General features: G+C 41.5%; 1 long non-coding RNA gene across 3 annotated transcripts in view; it reads right to left on the reverse strand.

Annotated features, from left to right (window-relative positions):
* Window positions 1–14,944, reverse strand: part of LOC141548395 (uncharacterized) — a 273,611-nt gene extending 258,667 nt beyond the window's left edge. For all 3 annotated transcript variants that reach the window (XR_012483927.1, XR_012483928.1, XR_012483929.1), the window contains exons 1-2: window positions 14,717–14,944; window positions 7,934–8,023 (exon numbers count right to left, since the gene is read on the reverse strand). This is a non-coding gene — a long non-coding RNA (uncharacterized LOC141548395). The remainder of the gene's footprint in view (window positions 1–7,933; window positions 8,024–14,716) is intronic.
* Window positions 14,945–20,192: the final 5,248 nt, after the last annotated feature.

The following is a 20,192-nucleotide window of genomic DNA, read 5'->3' on the forward strand; positions in this document are numbered from 1 at the left end:
CCAAGCCATGTCTTCATCATATTCATTTCAAAAAGTACTCCTCTTTCACCCTCCAATCCCAGCATCTAATCCCCATCTTGTAACAAAGAATTTTCTAAACAAAAAACTAACCAACACATTAACCATGTATGACAGTGTATGTGCTACTCCATGGCCATAGGACACCAACTCTTCTAGGGCCGACCTTGGTCCCTATAACTACTAAAGCTCCATTTCCTATGTTCTATAGGCATGTTTGTAGTAACTGTTTATCTATCTGGTTTTGCCTATTTTGCTTCACACTAGTTCATAAAAATCTAAGGAAAAGGCGAATGGAAAGGTCCTCATTTGAAATGTTTCTGATGATCATTGGTGTATCCTATCCTTTTTTCACCAAAAACACTTTCATTGATCCAAGTGCTCCTCCAGTTTGGTTAGCATAGTGATACCTAATGATCTAATATAAGAATTTCCATTTGGGATCACATTTGACCCACATGGGGTCTGATTACTTAAAAAAAAAAAAAAAAAGATACTCTCAGTACCATGAACCCAAGTGTGTGTCCAACTAGTGCTGCCTGGCACAGGGGCAAGGTCAACAAAGATGGGCTCTGTATACAATAATACTTCCCTGGGAAGAAGATTTTAAACCATCCCAAAATTTGTTTCAAAGTCAGGTCAAACACTAACAAATTGGGGATAAGGTAACTTAGCTGACACAAGTAAAATCAGTAGTAACAAACTACTCCAATGATTCACTTGAAAAGAAAGGTTTAAACACTAGGTATGGTTACATAATGAAAGAAGACTCTGGGATACCTTTCAAGGGCAATTATTGAGGTTTTCAATTGGCAACAATTCCTCCTCCTCTGTCTGTCTGCTTTGACTAGTAGACTGATGGCCTGAATAATCAGAAGGCAAAATTCTGATGTGCAATAAGAAAGCTTTTTGGACCTATTCCAATTGATAATGATATTTACAGCTGGTAGGAAACCCAGAGGGGAGAAAAATGGCTCCACTGTATTTTCACAAACTGCCTGGGAAATTGGGCTCTTCAAGAAATTCTTCCTCTCCCACCCCATTCTTTCACTCTTTTCCTTCTTCTTGCTAAACCTTATGTTTCCACGTGATCCCACTTGCCTAGTCACAAGCCCGTTTCCTGAGAGGCAGCTGGTGTGGGTTAAAACTACAATCAGAAGTCCCAGGCTTCAAAACGGGCCTCTGATACTTGCTAGGTGTATGACTTTGGCCGAATCATACCATTTGCAGAGCCTCATTTAAAAAAACATTGGGGATAAGCAAACTCACACTGTGTAGCTAATGGAGTTTCTCTGAACTAAGTTCTCCTAGAAAGGTCCTGATTAGCTGGCCCAGACTAGCACTCCCCAGGCAGGGAGGGGTGGTAATGAAAATGCCATCTGTCATTGCAGGTACATGTTTCCCGAAAGGCCTCCAGTGGTGGTGTCTGGAAGCATCACAATGGTGACAGCAGATCCTCTTGGGGAAGGGCAAAGGTCAGAAATCTCTTCTCCCTAGGAGGCCCTTCTGTGCTTCCAACCCATTTGCAGCTCTAATTAGAAGGGTGTGTGCACAGAGATAGGAAATTGGCCTGCTGGATCTGTGGGTAAAGTACCAAATATCCATGGGCTAAGCCTCGAGGTGCTCTAGTCAAAGTCATTGCTATTGTGACTCCTGTGAATCTTTTTTCACTTCTTTGGCTGCACAAACTGTAGGTCTCCTTACTGACTTAAAAGCTCTAGCCAGCTCCCTTAATAAAGATTAACAAGCACATGGGCACCATGTCATCTGTTTTGACCCTACTTTCTCAAAAGTTTTTTTTTTTTTTTTTTTTTTTTTTTTTTTCTGAGGCAATTGGGGTTAAATGACTTGCCCAGGATCACACAACTAGGAAGTGTTAAGTGTCTGAGACCAGATTTGAACTGGGGTCCTTCTGACTTCAGGGCTCGTGCTCTATCCACTGCACCACCCAGCTGCCCTTCTCAAAAGTATTCTTAAAATGTGCAAGATCACTCAGAATCAAGAACTAGGTTTGGGGGAAAAGGCAACAAGTTACCTAGACTCAATTCAACAATCAACCATTTAATAAGCTGTTCCTCTGCACCCAGCCTCATATTAAGTCCTGGGGATACAAGGATGAAAATAAGAGTCCCTGCCTTCAAGGAGCTTCCATTCAATTACCAAACAAGCTTAATGGCTTTATATTGGGAATCATCAAGAATTTTATTTATACTACCATATATAAATTCCATTTCCATATACAATTCCATATATAATTTATAATTTGAAAGGACCCACAATTAAAAAAAAAATGCTATCTAGCTCTAGAGAGAACACTGATGAATTCTGAGTACAGATCAAAGCATGATTGTCCCCCTTGTCTTTCTGTGTTTTCTTTTCAATATGGCTAATATGGAAATGTTCTTTGCATGTCATCCCATGTATAATTACTACCATATTGCTCGCCTTTTCAAGGGAGGGGTAGGAGGAAGAACATTTGGAACTCAAAATTTTTTTAAAGAATGTTAACTCTTTTTTACATGTAATTGGAAAATATTTAAGAAATAAATGAAAATACATTTAAAATTTTTTATGTTCTGAAATTTACATGAAACATAGGCTAAACTATGAAAAATGACCAGAAAAGCTACTCACTGTGATGGAGCATGTGACCTGAAAACTGTAGGTACCCTCTCTGGTTTGCCCATCGAATAATATGGGCAAATTTTAATTAGATCCCATCTAGTGATAGACCTTAGTCATGCTTGAGGATGGGTGAGTCCTACAGGGGTGAATGTTTTAAACAGAGGCTTGGCCCCCACTTCCTCTCTCGAAGAGGAAGATACAGGATTTTCTAGTTGTTCAGTATAGCTCTCATCCAATCAGTTTCTCTCCTGCATGGCCATAATGGTTGGCAGCCGAGGAGTGGTTTAATGAATTGCTAAGTGGTGGCTCCACGGTCAGTTCACTGAATTGCATTCAGATATGACAGCCAACAAAAGTACAGCAGCTCTGTCTGCTGGCATAAGCCAACCTGGCTCTTGGCTTTCAAATCACACTTGAATGACAACTAAATGAATGAGTTGACCAATGTAATCAAGAAAACGGTTTCAAAAAATCTATGAAATCACAAGGAAAATCTGACTTTGGCACTTTCAAAGAATACCGAAGGGGCAGAATAGAAGTAGAGAATTTTGAAATGCACAGCATCATTAAGACAATCCTCATCTGAACCATGCATAATGCCAGTAATATGAGCTCCCTCATCACATGATGGGACCAAAGAGACCTGGGGAGGCAGACTAGCAATTCTGCATCAGCATATTCTTGTGTAGATTTAGGATGACAAAAAAGAGCAACAGGAGGCTTGAGAATATGAAATTCTTCCCAACAGTGGTTAAGTTGAGGATGAAGGTTAGAAAAAAGAAGCAATGGGGGCTTGGAAATGTAATTATGACTTATATGAATGTGTTAAGTTTGTCATAAAAAGTAGAAACCTCCAACTTCCTTTTTGCAGAGACTTTAAAGAACATGGAATCCCCTTTCACCAGAGGTGGTTTGCATTGGTCATGAATTCCCTTCTCATCCTATCTCCCTTTACTGCTGCAATTTCCATGTGCCTTTTATTTACCAGAGAGTTATTTGCTATACAGCGCAGCTACTTTCCACTGAATCCCACTTCCAGTAATGCAAAGAGCATTTCACTGAGTGACCAAAGGGTAGGAACTGAGGGAAACCGGCCCCTTCCCTTAAGGAGCTTTTTACAAATTCCTTCCTCTCTCAGAACTACTAGAAATCTCTTCTCTGGAACAATTCTTTTCCTCTGATTTTCTTACCATGGCTGGCTAGCTTTTGTTTTAGTCATGCCACTGATGAGAGAGCCTCTTGGAAATAAATATCCAAGAGTGGAGGGGGAATGGGATCATGCTACAATCCACTGACAAGGAATTTCAAGCAGCATTCTCAAGAACAAGAAATTGACTTCTTCTGCTTTAAATATGGAAGGCAGGATAGCACAGCAGACAGAGCACTAACTCAGAAGTCACAGAGGCTGGGGGAGCTGAATCTTATGACACTGCCCATGTTATCTTGGACACTTAATTTTCCCATGTGCCAGTTTCTTCCTTCTCCATAAGTGGAGTCTGAGATCCAGTTTAGCCCTCAAAATCCATAAATCCTATGACTTTTTAAAAGTAGAATGAAAAAAGATTACAAATATAGAATTATTCAAAGGAAGGAAAGGTGCATAAAGTACGTCATTCAAAAAAAAAAAAAAAAAAATCAATGACCAGAAGAAAAAAAAGTGGTCTGATCACACAGAAGAAATGAGAAGCAGTCCCAACACTCCACTGGTATTCACACACTGCAAATGAAATTATGGGAAGGTCCTTGTTGTGCTGAATAGACATGGAAAGGAAAGTATGGACGGACTGTCAACTGCAGAGTTAGAAGAAGAGCCTCACAAATGTTTCCGATACGGTCCTGGACCCACTGTGGAATGGGCAGCAGTGTAACACAGGTGAGATGGGAATTTGCTCATAAGTTCAACATAATTAGTTTGCATAGCAAGAAGGCTTTGTTTGGACGGTCTGCTGGGCATGATGCCCTAGGCACTACAGACATGCCCTTTGGCACCTTGGTAAGAGGGAGAAGATGACTCCTGATAAGTTTGCAGGGACTATGGGGTTGCCTTCAAGATGGGCTGGGTTCTTTCTCAAGCAAGAAGAGATGAGGGGCAATGAATAAGTTTCCTTCCCTTCTCCCAGAAAGAACCCCCTTGACAAAGTCCATCTCATTCCCTTTACAGAACAGAAGAAGAGACATCTGTGGTCATCAGGTCATCACTGACATGGTAAACAAAGAGAATCAAATGTGCTAAGCTGCAATTCCTACAGAACTTGGGCAGTAGGCCCAAGATAGAGATAGGCCTGCTGTGGTGACCAAGTTCTACTGGGTCAGTCACAGCCTACCGTCAGGAGTCAACAAATTCCCAATGTTTTAGGATTCTGGTGGAAAGCCAGAAAATAACAGTATACAAAGGCAAAGCCCCTCTCCCTTCCAAAGCCCAAGAAAACATCACAGGCTACAGTTGTCTCATGGAGATCTAGAGAGTGCCATCTATCATCTGACAGGGAACTGGATTTACATTCCATGTGCTTTCGTCTCAGCCGTGGTAAAACATGAAACGGGTTTTGCTGTCAGTTAGGATGCAATATTTGGCCCCAATGTGTCTAAACTACATCACACATGTTCAACACCATTAAGTCTTCACTAAAAGTACCTAACTCTACATCATTATAGTGCTTGTGTTTGCTCTAAGGGCCCTCAGCCATCGCTGAGAAATAGGAGGGTAAGTGGGGAAACCAAGAGAAAGGTGGTCTATGACAGGACTTCTTAAACTTTCCCCACTCACGACCCCTTTTCACCCGAGAAATGTTTATGTGACCCTGGGTATACAGGTATATAAAACAGATATACAAATCAAACATTTGCTGATAATAATTCATAATTTTGTGACCCTCACATTCAGTCATGGGACCCCATATGGGGACATGACCCATGGTTTAAGAAGCTGGAATCTAGGAGGTACAAGGCACTAGACAAAGTACTGTGACACTGGACACCACTGAAACTGATCCAGGACACTCCCTCCCCGTGCACTCATAAGTATCTTAAAAAAACAAAGGGAAGACTGCTAGTCACTAATGTCATTATCACAGGAATAATTATTCAGCAGTTCATGTGAGGAAAGCCTATGGGCTCTAGAGGACTACAAATGTAACATAGGTTCTATGGGAACCCTCAATGTCAATGAAAACATGGGCTATAGAAACAGAAATGGTGTGCAGAGCCTGAGACATGACGGGCCATTGAATCCCTCCTTTGCTACCAATAAGTGGTTATATGACCAGAAGCAAGTCAGCCCCTCTTGGGCCTTTGGTAAGCAGATTCCTTTTTGTTTTGTGTTCTTATTCTGTCGGGGCCTATGTTTTCAAGGGGGTAGAAAGCCTCTCTTATGGCTGTTGAAGATCAGCTAGTTATCTGTAACTACTAGCCTAAGAGAGTTTACTAAGGCACTCAGAACTTAAGAAACTTGCCAACAGTAGTAAGCGGCAGAGGCACAACTTGAATCCAGCTCTCTAGTTATGCTTAGGCTCATCTCTCATTTGAACCAAAGTCCCTAGTGCACACTTTAGACTTCAACCTCATCTCTTCCTGCCTGTGTGAGTCCCTCTGAGATGGAAATTCTTTCTCTGTAAAATGAGAAAGTTTTTACTAGATGGTCCTGAAAGTTCTCCTTACCTTGAAATCTACGATCCCAAAGGTTATAGCCACAACCATATATGAATGTCGATGACTCACACAAATGCTCTCCTGAATGTTTAGATTTGAAGAGCAAAGCCAAATTAAGCAATCTTTCCAATGAGGCCCTCAAAGCAGCTACATATACCTCAAAGCCTTCAGTCATGTGTGACTGGACAGACACTTCAAGCTCTATCTATGCTTATACTGTTCTCTACCACAGGCTCTTACTGGAAATCAGACAACTGGGTGTGGGAGCAGAAATGCCTGACTCAGACGGTGCCAGAAATCTCTCCTTGCAAACACTAGCCTAAATCATTAGTTCCCCATGCTTTTGCCAAGGGTGGTGAGAGATCAGTGTTTTTACAACACGAGATCTGCTTTTGCGGCCAGAGTCTTGGAGGTCATAGTGCCCAGAGGACTGTCCTCTGAAATTTTCTAGAGACATGTCACTCTGTTGAAATAACTGGCAATAGCTAAGTCTCCTGTCTCTGTACTCACTTGGAAACATGGCCTGAAATGGAGGGAGGTATTCAGGAGTAGATTCTAGGAGCCAAAGAGTAATTTCTCTTTCAAATGAAAATTTAATAAACCACATAAATCACTGTTTGGGTTGCAATTGGATGCATAAATTCCAAATGCATTTTTGGATCCATTAGTAGTTAGAAGTACATTTCTAAAAATTCCTCCTGTTATTTGTGTAGTAAATAATGATTTGGGTGAATGCATAGCTAACCCTCTGTAGACGTGCAATACTCACCATCTGGGGCTCTTGGGGCATGTCTACACTATGTCAAACAAACTGTACCCTGGCCACACGCCCACTTTCCTCGGGTTCTGACTATGGGAGCAAAGCGCTCATTGAATTCGCACCTGTGAAAACACAGGAAGCCAGAAATACAGCTCTTGTTTTGAAACTACAAGCGGTTGGACAAATCCAAACAAGGACCTCTTGGTGAAAGAGATGTGTGCAGCAGAAGGGAGCAGCAATTGGGAGCTACCTGTGTTTGATGACTGTTTCCTGTTTGACCAAGTCAAGTATCCATCAGCTGATCAGCTTCTATAGAGCCCCTATATTTGCAAAGTACTTGGCTGACCACATAGCTGGGGAGATGAGATATGCCTCCAAGGTCTGTTTTCATCAACGTGAGTAGCTCCTCTCCCTATGGCAGACTGTTCCCAAGAGTTGGAGCCACAAATTTCATCCCCAGGAAGCCAGTGGTCTCTTGTACCTTTCTAGACTTGTCCACAATGTACAATTAGTACGTTTCTGGACCTGTTCTTAATGACTACTTGGCATGGTAAAATCTCTGCCCTACTCGTGCCCTGTTGATGTAGGTTCTGAGAGCCCAAGGTTGTTTCCAGACTACAATACTACACTAGTAAAGGGTATACACACAGATAAATAACTACAGATACAACAGAAGACTGTCTATTCCAAGTGACAAATCTGCTAACCAAATCACATGTGATGTGGCAGTTACATGGCAGTCTGGGCCCGAAATCTTAATACAACTTTAAATCTAGCTTCAGATGTTTCCAAGCTGCGTGACCCCGAACAAGTCACTTAATGTCTATTTTAGCTTCCTCTCCTGAAAAACAGAAGCTAGGTAGCACAGTGGTGGTACTGTACCTGGAGTCAGGAACACTTATCTTCATGAGTTCAGACAGTAGCTTTGTGGCCTGGGCGAGTCATTCAATCCTCTCTGCCTCAGTTTGTCACCTGGAGATGAGAACCACAAATGGTATCACAGAGAGCAGATGTGACTGAAACAATTTGGCAACAACAACAGAGATAACAATAGCACCTTTCTCACTGAGCTGGTGTGGGGTCTAATGAGATAACCTTTGTAATGCATTTAACAAGCCCTGAAGTGCTACATGAGTACAAGCTATCACTGTTACTACTATGAAATGCTCTAAAAAAGAATCTCTGGGAGCCAAGGTGATTAAGGGGAAAGCTTCTTGGGCCAGATAAGACTTTGATCTTGAAGTAGGATTCAGAGAAGTGGAAAGGAGTAAGATCAGCTGAGAATAACTGTCCTCAAAGACATGGAAGTAGGAAGGCATGCCACAGTTTGGAAATGATTTGACTGGATTCATCAAGGGGATTCAGGAGAGGAAGGATTCACAGAGTACAAGGAGGCTTTAAACAACAGGTTGTGAATCTGGACTTCCTCACGTAGGTGATGTGGAGCCTCTGCCGGGTTTGTCCCAGGAGTGTGATTTGAGGCAAGCCGAGGGCAAGACAAATCAGGAGACAAAAAGAAAAGAGGCAAGGAGGACCGCTTTGTTTTCCTCCCAGAGTTTGGAGACTGCATATGGCATCACCTCTCAGAAAGAGTTGGGTCCTGTAGTTTGCTTTAACCATCTTTCTCTGCTACAAGTGAAAGCTTGATGACTACAGGGGGTGGAGAAGAATGGCAATATGCAGAAATGATAATGATCCAAAACCAAAAAGCACTAAAAAGCTATGGTTTTCTTTCTAATGTCCATGCAAAAAGGTAATAAGGCTCTGAACTAGGATACTGGCAGAAGAAATGGATGTAAGATACTGTCAATGGGCAGATTTCCTTTCTTTGGGTTTCAGTGACAGATGGCAAAAGTACAGAAAGGAAGGAGGCAAAAGAGCACTGTTCTAAACATGGGGATACAGCCGACAAGAATATGGGGGGAGGAGGGGAAAGGGCAGAATAATGTGGTCATTATCAGATAATGAGCCTGCTTGGACATCTGCTTGCTCCAGGATTCTCAATGCCATGGCTGGGTTAGAGCAAGCAAGACAATCCCAATGAAGCAGCAGCTTCTATTCCTGGGGACACCGTGGCACTTACAGTGTCACACTGGAGGGAGAGCCCGGGCTGGTTTTACCCTCCCCAACAAACTACCACAATATTTTAAGAGATCATTCTCCCTTAATACAATGAGCATTGATTGAGTTTCCACCCCTGTGCCAGGGGCCAAGGCTACAAAGAGAAATCCATCAGATCCGTTCCCTAAGTATGCAAAAAGAAATCTGGGGGTGGGGGGACATCACTTTCTACTGGATGATGAGGGAGAAAAGGTCTCCCCGCCAAAAAAGGCCAAAGCTTTTTGTAGGAGGTGTTAGACTTGCACCCTGAGTGGAAGCGGAATCCCAGAAGCCAGGGGGGCCAGCACTGCCGCATGGGGATGGCCAGTAACACCGGGCAGGCCTTCGGCCATCCCAAGGGAGGAGTCTGCATTGGATCTGAGACTTACTTGGGAGCCACGGAAGCTTCCCGAGAAGGGGTGCCTACAGTAGCAGCTACTTAGCTCCCCCCTTGCCCAGTCGGCCCGAGCGAGCCTCACCGGAACGGCTGTCGCGGACCTTTGGAAGTCCAAGTGAGCAGCTGCGTGGAGGCTAGACTGCAGGAAGAGGCCTTCTCTCCACCCGCGCCCGGCTCCCTCCAGTGCCCTCCTCCCGCTTCAAGCCTCAGAATGGACGCCGCTCGAGGGCAGGGACTGCCCAGCTGCCTTTAACAAGTACCTCCAGCACCGTGCCTACACCGGGGTAAGGCCGGGGTAAGGCCCGAAGAAGCTCGGCTCGGAAAAAGAGAGGCGGAGGGGAAGACTCCGGCAACTCCGGCCCTGCCCCCCCGCTGCCCTCAGGAATCACGGGCCCTCTCCCCACCTGGGAATGCCGCCGCCCGCCCTGCCTTCCACCCCAGCCTCCCAGGCGCTACAGCACAACTGACTGAACCAAAGCACTTTTCCCTGCAACCCGGCCCCTTCGGCTGAGCGGGGGAGCTACGACCCCGAAAGTGGGGCATCCCGACACAGCAGGTTGGCCCCTCCTCCCAGACTCACCGGCAAGTAGCCCGGAAAGCCGCTAAGGGGACGCTCTTCGGCGTCCACCTGAAGGCCGGAAGAGGCACGATGGGCGGGGCCGAGGCCTGAGGAAAGGCCCAAATGAGCGGGTCAGAGGTCAAACAAAGGGCCAGAATGGGCGAGACCGAGGCCGGAGGCAGGGCCAGATGGGCGGGGCCGAGGCCTGAGGCAGAGCCAGATGGGCGGGGCCGAGGCCTGAGGCAGGGCCAGATGGGCGGGGCCGAGGCCGGAGGCAGGGCCAGAATGGGCGGTTCAGAGGTCGGAGGTTGGGGCAAACCAGATTGGGCTCGAGGTGGGAAAAAGGTGGGTCTCACCCGCTAATTGGGCAATGGCTGAATCTACTACATAATCAGTGGGAAGTATAATGACCTCAGAGAAACTAATACCTGCTTTGAGGAAATAGGCAGAACCTCGACACCATAGATAAATAATAATAATAAATAATAATAAAGACTACAAAGTAAATGGTAAAGTCACTCAAATTAGTCCACGTATGTGTGATGAAGAACAAACTTGGTCCTCAGAAACGTGCTTAAAATGCACTTCTCGGGGCAGCTGGGTGATGCAGTGGATAGAGCACCAACCTTGAAGTCATGAGGTCCTGAGTTCAAATCCTACCTCAGACACTTGATATTTTGTAGCTGTGTGACCCTGAGCAAGTCACTCAACCCCAGTTGCCTCAGCAAAAAAAAAAAAAAAAAAAAATGCACTTATATCTTTTTAATATATATTATATATATACATACATATATTATACATATACACATATACATGTTTATATGTGTATATGTACACACACACACATATATATATGTATGTATATATATAATATATATGCAGCAATGTGTTATGGATATACAATGTTACACATGCCATCAGTCTGCTTGAAATACCACAGCTATTTTTGGTAAACTGATATTTTTAACATGAAAACTATTTTACTTTCCTAAATATATGTAGAGCTTTGACCATTCATTTTTGTAAGATTTTGTATTCCATATCTTTTCTCCCTCCCTTCCCTACCTCCCCCCTCTCCAAGACAAGACAGTAACCAATCTCATATAGGTTATAAATGCATAATCATTTAAAACATTTCCACATTACTTAAGTTGTGAAACAAAAATTAGAACAAAAAAGGGGGAAAAAAACACAAGAAAAAGCAAAACAAAAAAAGTGAAAATAGTATACTTCAATCTACATTCAACCTTCATAGCTTTCCCTATGGACGTAGAAGGTATTTTTCAGCCCAAATCTATTGGAATTAAGCTAAGTCGTTCATAGTTGATCATCATACAGTCTCCTTGTTATTGGGAACAATATTCTCCTGGTTCTGTTCACTCAGTTCATGTAAGTCTTTCCAGGTTTTTCTGAAAGCAGCCTGTTCATTCCAATAACATTCATATACCATAATATATTCAGCATTCCCCAACTGATGGGCATCCACTCAAATTCCAATTCCTTGCCACTATAAAAACAGCTGCCCAAACATATTTACACATGTGGATCCTTTCCCTTCTTTTATAATCTCTTAGGGATACCAAACCCAGCAGTGGCACTGTTGGGGGTCCAAGAATATGAACAGTTACATAGCTCTTCAGGTATATGAACTGATATTTTTAAAAACAAAAGTTAGAAAAAAAAAAAGAATGTGTCCAGAAATTACTGTGATATAAGAAAAAAAAAGATATTGATAAAACAAAACAAAAAAAAATCCAATCAATGAGCATTTCTTGAGCTCCTACTTTGTGTCAAACACTGTGTTAAGTGCTGAGGACACAAAAAGAGGCAAAAGACAGCCCCTGCCCCCTCAAAGAGCTCATGATTTAGAAAGACAACAAGCAAACACATGTATAAGCAAACAAGCTATATACTACATAAAAAGGAAATAAGTAAAAGAGAGAAACAATTACAATTAAGGAGAGTTAGAAAAGGATTCTTGTAGATGATGAGATTGTAGTTGGGATTTAAAGGAAGCCAGGAGGCACAGATTAAGGAGACCAGTGAGCCAGGAAAATGGGCTAACTGAATGACTGGCTATCTGTGTCGTCTTAAAAGCAGTTCCTATGCTGTCCCAGAGTAAGGCCACTCCTAAAGGTAAGGCAGTGATGTGAGTAGTGAGAAGTCTTGATGGGTAGAATAAATAGATAGATAGATAGATAGATAGATAGATAGATAGATAGATAGATAGATACATAGATAGATACATAGATACATAGATGGATGGATGGGATGGATAGATGGATAGATAGATAGATAAGAGGACCTTAAAATTTTATAGACTTTGAATAACAATATAGTTCCTTACTCTTAATTTTCTTCAATTGTTCAGTGATTTTTTTCATTGATATTGTTGAAATGATTGCATATATTCAACCTATTATACTCTGCATCAATTCACTCAAACCTTTCCATGTTCCTGGTCATTTCTTGCTATATAATAATATTCCATTACTTTCATATATCCATTTTTCATCACCAATAAATGTATGCCTATTTTACTTCCAATTTTTTGTTGTCACCAAGGGTCTGCTGTAACTGGGTTGGTATGTACTAGGCATTTGATCTGTCTTTGACTTCCTTAAGGAAATGGGATATAAAGGATATAAATAGATTATCACATTTCCTGTATTACTCCAAATCAAAATCTAGAATAGTCAGACTAAGTTTTCAGTCTCACCAACAGTGTATTCGTGTGTCTATCTTCCCACAGCCCTTCCAAAGTTGATTGTTCCCATTTTGGTCATCTGATGGTGTGAGATGAAGCCATGGAGTGGTTTTGTCTCTAACTATTTATTAGCTATTGTTACTGAATTGTATCTCACATGTTTCCAACTATTTCAACAACTATTGGGTCAAAAGTTGTCACCACAAATAAAGATTAATGAGAAAGGAATTATCTTTGTTATGCTCTTTTAATTTCCTTTAAAAACAGTATTAATTATAATAAAAGCAGGTAGAAAAAATGTCTATTTGTGAAACTAGAATTCCACCTTTTCCTTGTGCTGAGAATTCTTCTGTTAGAGTTCAAAGCGCAAGAGAAGAACTAACTCCACTATACAGGTTATAGAGCAGTGTGTTAATAACATGTGAAAAATATTAAATGTTACAATGGGTCAGAAATGCAATTCATCATGAATGCTGGCTTCACATCTAAGTTTCCCCAAGGAGCAGCTTCTGGTTTCTTGAATAAACATCAGGACTTGGAATGATACTTCAGGGCAGGAAAAAGTCTCTAGCCTGAATTTCCAGTCCCCAACTTTCTGACTGGTAATTCATTTTCTAAGTCTGCATTTTGCTCTCTGCCATATATCTGGCAGATAACCTACCTTTGTGCACAGCCAACCCCAAGAACTCAGACTCTTATTGCTGGACTAGCTACCTCTTTTTTTATTTGAATTGTAGCAAACTCTAGAGTAATTGGGTGGATAAAGAATTCTGTGGAAAATCAGGTTTTGATTAAAGCTCTAATAATGATTTTCAATTCAACAGAAATGCCTTTCTGGGTTTTAGCTGTTCCCGGAGCTTCAGCTGGCAGAGAAAGTGTAGTCTGTCCTATTCGGAGGTTATTGGGGTAATGAGAGTCCTTTCAGAGTTATCTGTGAATTCAGTCATGTAAATTACCTTTTATCCATGTGGGTGAGACCTAAAAGAAACAAACTTCATCTGACTATCCTCTTTACATTTTGGTGAAGTTTTTTCTGGATAGTTGTCACTAGAATGGAAACATGACCATCCTATTGGTCCTCTAAAATCGGGGGAGCTATTTGCAAAGTACTACCAAAGAAATTATAATTTGGGCATCATTAGTTAACACAGAGAAACAGACCAACCTCTTTGAAAGGAGTTTCCACCCCAGGACTCCCCTGTTGAATTCTGAGAAGCAATATAGAAATAATGCTTAAGACAAAGAGACTGCTGGTCACCCAGCTAATAATATTCAAACTTTAAGGGTGACCCTGTGGAGGAATGCCAAATCATCGTGCCGGGGAGCTGCTGTCCATAAAATGGGGGTGGATTGTTTTTTTGTTTGATGATTTTGTCTTCTTTTGTTTTACCCAAAGGACAGGGCAGTGTGAACGTGACATGAGGAAACAGACCTCATTGAGCTCACAGAAAGTCAGATTGACAAGCTCTAGAAAGTACAGTTGATTTCGTAGGATCAAAGAGACACAGATCTCTAGCTCAGAAGTTTTCAGATGAGGACAATGGAGTTCAGGGAGGTGACTTGCCCAAGATCACATAAGAAGCAAATGGTAGAGGTGGGATTTGGCCTCAAATGCCAGGGTCAGCTGTTGACACCTAATAACAGCTGGTGGGTTTGTTGAGACTCTCTTCCCAAGGGTCGGGGTTGCTTGTTTTCTCCCCTCCAAACTATTGGGAAATTTAAGGCTGTTTCCTTGTCACCTATATTGAAGCTGCCACCCATTTACAGTGTTGTAGAGAAGGGACTGTTTTTATTTTGATTGTGTGTTACTCAAAGGAACACAGGATTTCAGTGCAGCCTCTGTCAAGTACCTTCGTGACACTGAGCAGGTAATTAGATTTCTCTGGGCCTCAGTTTCCTTACCTGCCAAATGAAGGATTGGACCAAATGATTTCTGATTTATTACTCCGGTCTCTTCTCTGCCTTGGCTTCAGCGATGCTATCATCAGGACGTGATGTGACTTGACCATTTCCAGTGCCAGTCCCACTGCCAGAACACAGGTGGTGGTAGACCGTGGGGGAGATGGAGGACTCTCCAAACCCCCCAGCATTGCTTTAACTCTTCCAGCAGAATATTGCAACCCAGGAAGGCTCCTATTCTCCCAGCAGTGTTCCAAGGCCCAAATTATCTATGTTAATTTAAAGTTCTTCCTTTATTGTCCTTTCCACAGAGAATGAATAATCTTGGGATTCAATTGATTTTGAAAGGTTCCCAAATATGCGTTTAATTTTCAAGTGCCAATAGTTTCCAAACATGTATAAACATGCAGAGCACAAACAAGCTCAATTCTATGTCAGTGAGCCTTGTATAACAAGACACTGTTCCCAGGGCCAGGAGAAAAAGCCTTCAACAGAAAGAAAATAGAGCCATTTGGTGTCTTTCTCTTCCATGACAGAGAAATATGCTTCTGTCTGGGAAAAGCCTATCAACGTCCAAGTGCCAGCCATGCACTATTCATTTCTGCAGGAATGTCTTAAAGTCAAGAAAGAGGAGAGTCCAATGACCTTAAATTAGTCTTAGAATCTCTTTGATCCTCAGTTACCTCATATGTAAAATGTGCTGGTGATAGAAAGAAAAATAAGAGATTATTGATTCATTGAAAGCTAGCTATAGACAGCTGTTAGATTGAAAGATAAATAGGTGACAGATATGTTAGATTGAAAAATAGATATAGATAAATGAGAGAGAGTGAGAGAAAAACAGATGTTACATTGAAAAATAGAGACTGATAGATGATACATTGAAAAATGGCTATAGACTGATAGATTGAAAGATAGATATAGACAGAACAATGATTGAAAGATATAGACAGATGACAGACTGAAATACAGATGATAGAAAGATGACAGACATATAATAGACAAATAGAAAGGCAGATATATTGATTGAAAGATGGGTGATTGACAGATAGACAATGTATTAATACATATTCTCTGCCACTCACCATATGCTGGGCACAGGCAGTGACTAAGACAATGCCTGCCCTCAGAGATCTTCAATTTCAATGGGAATGGCTATATCTAGGGGGGGATCTGGAAAGAGAAGGCAGCTGGTAAGCGCTGTGGCATTGTATGGAGACGGCAAACAGCCTGAAAGGCTAAGGCCTTCCTGTGTGGTCCACAGATGAGTTCTTCTAAGCAAGAGCCAAGGGCCCACAAGGCAAACCCCAGGGTTCCAATCTGATAGAGAAGGGGATGGGTAGTTGTAGGATAAATTGGGGCACTGGGGGCACATGGCTTTGGAAACTGGGAAGTATTGGGTAAAGGCTAATTTTTTCTTTGTGGTTTTGTTCGGAATAGTCCTTCACCTACTAAAGAAAACGTTCTCTTCAATCTTCAGTTCCTCCATCTACAAAATGAGGGGATTGGCCTCAATGATCTTTAAGGTCTTTTCCATCTCTCATTCTCTTATCCTGTTTATTTGACTTTGGACGAGTCACTTGCAGTAAAGTTTCCATCTCCTCATCTTAGAGGTAGAAATTCATTGCTTCCGATGCAGTTCCTGTTCACTGCCACCTCATGGAGTCAGTCCTTGTCCATTCACTGCCATCTGCATATAGCTTTCCTGAGCCCCTTACTGGCTAGTGACCTCCCTTTTGAATTGCCTTGGATTTAATTGTGGTGTGTGTTCTTTCCTTTTAATCCTGCCCAACTCAGGCGTGAGATCTTTGGATTTTTGTTTTATTTTTTTTTTGGCTAAAGATCCTGGAGTGCTTTGCCATTTCCTTCTCCAGCTGATTTTACAGATGAGGAAACTGAGGAAAAGTGCGTGAGTTGACTTGCCCTGGGTCACACAACACTATGTACTATATCACCTAGCTGCCCTTTAGTTGTATTATCTGCATCTATTCAATGCACAATTTTTCCGAATATACTTGTATATTTATTATCTACATTATATTGTAGATAGAATGTATCTTCTATCTTATCTACATTAGATTGTGCCCCCCTGTGTTTCTTTTTTATACTAGTATCTCCAACCGTTGAACATAGGAGATGTTTAATAACCGCTCACTTGGTTGAATTTGACTTGGATTTTGGCCATAAGTTGTTGTTTTTGTTGTTTCGAATCAAATGCAAACAGATACAAATAGATTAATGAATGAGGTGTCGAAACTGTACCAGGTTTGGTTAGGAAAAATAAATGGAAAATCCAGGTAGGTTACTGGTGTTAATTTAATTCATTCATGGGAGGGGGGGGCAGGAAGAGAGATGAGGAATGCTTTAGCGCAAAGGGTCACCATGCACACAGGTCCTCTGTTAAGGTTGCCCCTCACTCTCTGTCACACTATGTGTCCAACAAATAGCTGAACCTTGGTGTTTCTACTTCTAGTAGGGCTCTTGCAATCCCTGCTTCCTTCTACTCTCACTGACCTCTTAGTTCTCAAGGAAGGTGTCAAACGCAGCCACAAAAAAAAACAAAAACAAAAACAAAAACAAGAAGAGTGGGCCCAGAACCCAACTAGAATGTAATTGAGAAATATTAAATACAAACATACATATATAGATATCTACATTAATAATGTTAATTTGTGCTTTTCTAAGTCAATATGCTACCTTCAGATCCTCATCCTCCCTCATCTGGACCATTGTGAGGTTCCTAATTTCTCTTATTCCCTCCTCCTTCTCTCTCCTCCCTCTGTTTCTGTCTCTCCCTGTCTGTCTGTCTGCCAGTCTCTCTCTCTTTCTCTGTGTCTCTATCTGTCCCTCCCTCTGTCTCTGTGTGTGTGTGTGTGTTTCTGTCTCTCTCCTTCTCTCTCCCTCTCTGTCTCTCTTTCTCACCCCCTCTCTGTTTCTCTTTCTGTTTTTCTCTCTTTCCTCTCCACTTCTCTTTCCCTCCCTTCATCTCTCTGTCTCTCTCTCCATCTTCTTCTCTCTCTCCTTCCCTCCCTCCCTGTTTCACTATGTCTCCGTCTCTCTTTCTGTTTCTCTCTTCACTTCCCCCTTCCTCTCCTTAAATCTTTCTTGTGTCTCTGTCTTTCTCTGTCTCTGTCTCTCCCTCTCCATCTTCCTGTCTCTTTCTGTCTGTTCCTCCCTCCTTTCTCTCTCTCCCTTCATCATCCTCCACACAGTTGACAAAAATATTTTCCTTTAGTTCAGATCTGACCACATCACTCACCTACTCTATTCAATCCAAAGGCTCCCTATTGAATCTAGGAGCAAATTTTATTTCATTTTATCTCATCCCTTTAAAAATTTGATTTTAATTTTTACACAAGTTTCTAAAAGTACATAATTCCATCCTCTCCCCTTCCACCTCAAGTTCTAAAACCATCTCCCAGGAAGGATCCCTCAGTCAATTACCCTATGATTCCACTCCACATTCACTCTGACTTCCTGCTCCAGTGTACTCCTTTCTGTCTCATCTTTCCTTATATGAATATAAGGTCCTTCAGGGCAGGAACTGTCTTTCTTACCTCTATCTGTATCCTCGTGTCTTAGCACAGTGCCATAAAAATAGTAAATGCTTGCAAATACCTTTTTATTCAGTTCCTCACATAGTTCACTGGTGTTGTGTGTGTGTGTGTGTATGAGAGACAGAGACACAGAGAGAAAAGAAAGACAGAGAAAGAGAGAAGAGACAGAGAGACAAGAGACAGAGGAAGAAAGAGAAAGACGCAGCATGTGATTTTTTTTTTTAAGTACTTATGGGTTATGTAATCAAAAAAAGCTTAAGAGTCCTTTGGCATGTGTTTTAGTTTTTGAAGGCTGGGGATAGGGAAGGGAACACTGGACTTGAAGTCCAGAGGACGTGGGTTTGAATGTTGCTGGGACTCAGTTTCAGCGTCAGCCAAATGGGACTAATAACAGCATTAACATCATAGTTAATATGAAGTAAAAGCTGAAGTAAAAAATACCGCATGTGCATCACTTTGTAGACCCCAATGTGCTATATAAAGAATAGTTATTATTAATATAATCAATTTAAAGGAGATTACAAATGAAAGCCAATTAATTTATTTGAAAACCATAACTTTAATTAAAGAATAATGCTAATATTTCCCTCTATATTTGTAGCCGAGATCATTTGATTAAAATGTTGATTATTAAGCAGCTCTTACTTTATGAGCAAACACTTTTCATAGTGCCTTTTCCTCCCCCCAGATTCACAGCTAATGTTGTGTACGTTTCCTCTTTTGTCCCTATTTAGGGCTATTTTCCCCCAAGTTGTGTAGCCAAAAGGAAATTCTACAAAATGTGGTTGCTGTTTGATTTTCAAATGTCTATGGAAACACAACTCACTTCTCAATCACCTTCTAATTACGATTTCTTGCAAAGTTTCAGTACCCCCCCCAATCAATATTAACAGATGTTGTTTGCTTAAACTCTGAAAACAGTCCAAAAATTGCTTGTCAAATACATCTTTTCTATGGTTCCATAAAGTTTCAGATTCACAGAATCAATATCAGCAGATGTTCCTTGGGTTGAGGATGTTTTGTTATTTTTTTTTGTATTTTATTTTTCTCAAGGCATTTCAGAAGTGCTTCTTCCAGCATAATTTTGAAAGAAAATTGAAACCACCAACTGTATGACAGCTATCACTGCTGCCAGACAGTATGTGGTTGTCATTTTTTTTTTGAAAAAATACATTGTCTTCATCTAATATCATCAGAGACCGATAATTAAACAGAAAAAAAAGACAGTTTTAATTAGTTCATGATGAATGACTGTCTAAACCAATGCAGGCCATATGTGTTAAATGTCTATATTAGTGCTACATTAGCATTTCTGAATATAGTGATTACATCAAATAACAACCTGGAATGGTGCATTGTTAATAAGAAAAAACAAGTAACCAATGAAGGCAAGAAAAAAGTGATGGTCAAATAGCAAATGTTTGAAGAATGCTGAAAAAATACCATAATGCCTCTTTACTCACCTTTCTGACCTTGGCAAAGCCTCATTTTCCTGATCTGACACGGTTAGAAAAGTCATTGAGATCTCTTCTAGCTTCAGATCTAGGATCTTGGGTATGATACAGGGCCAAACCGGGAGCAGGGAGTACAGATGACCAAAAAATGTGGCAGATACAGTGTTGTTTTCAGGGGAGGAGAATTTCTAAAAATCAGAGATGTCTTCTTTCTGATATAAATTGCTTAGGGAAGAAGTGGATCTCTCCTCACTGGAGGTCTTCTAACAAAGGCTGGCTGACCTCAAAACAGGGTTATTGTCTCAGGGATTCTCTGTTAGGTACTACTGAGGCAGTAGGTCCTAGCCCAAACGTGCTGTGACTGTAAACATGCATTGTACATTGCCACCTCCCCAGTGAGTCTTTCCAGCCAGAACAAATATTTTGAAAATCGACTTTGAAATAACTCTTTGCACCGTTATTCATGTC

The sequence above is a fragment of the Sminthopsis crassicaudata genome, chromosome X, assembly GCF_048593235.1.
Source record: "Sminthopsis crassicaudata isolate SCR6 chromosome X, ASM4859323v1, whole genome shotgun sequence".
NCBI lineage: Eukaryota > Metazoa > Chordata > Mammalia > Dasyuromorphia > Dasyuridae > Sminthopsis > Sminthopsis crassicaudata.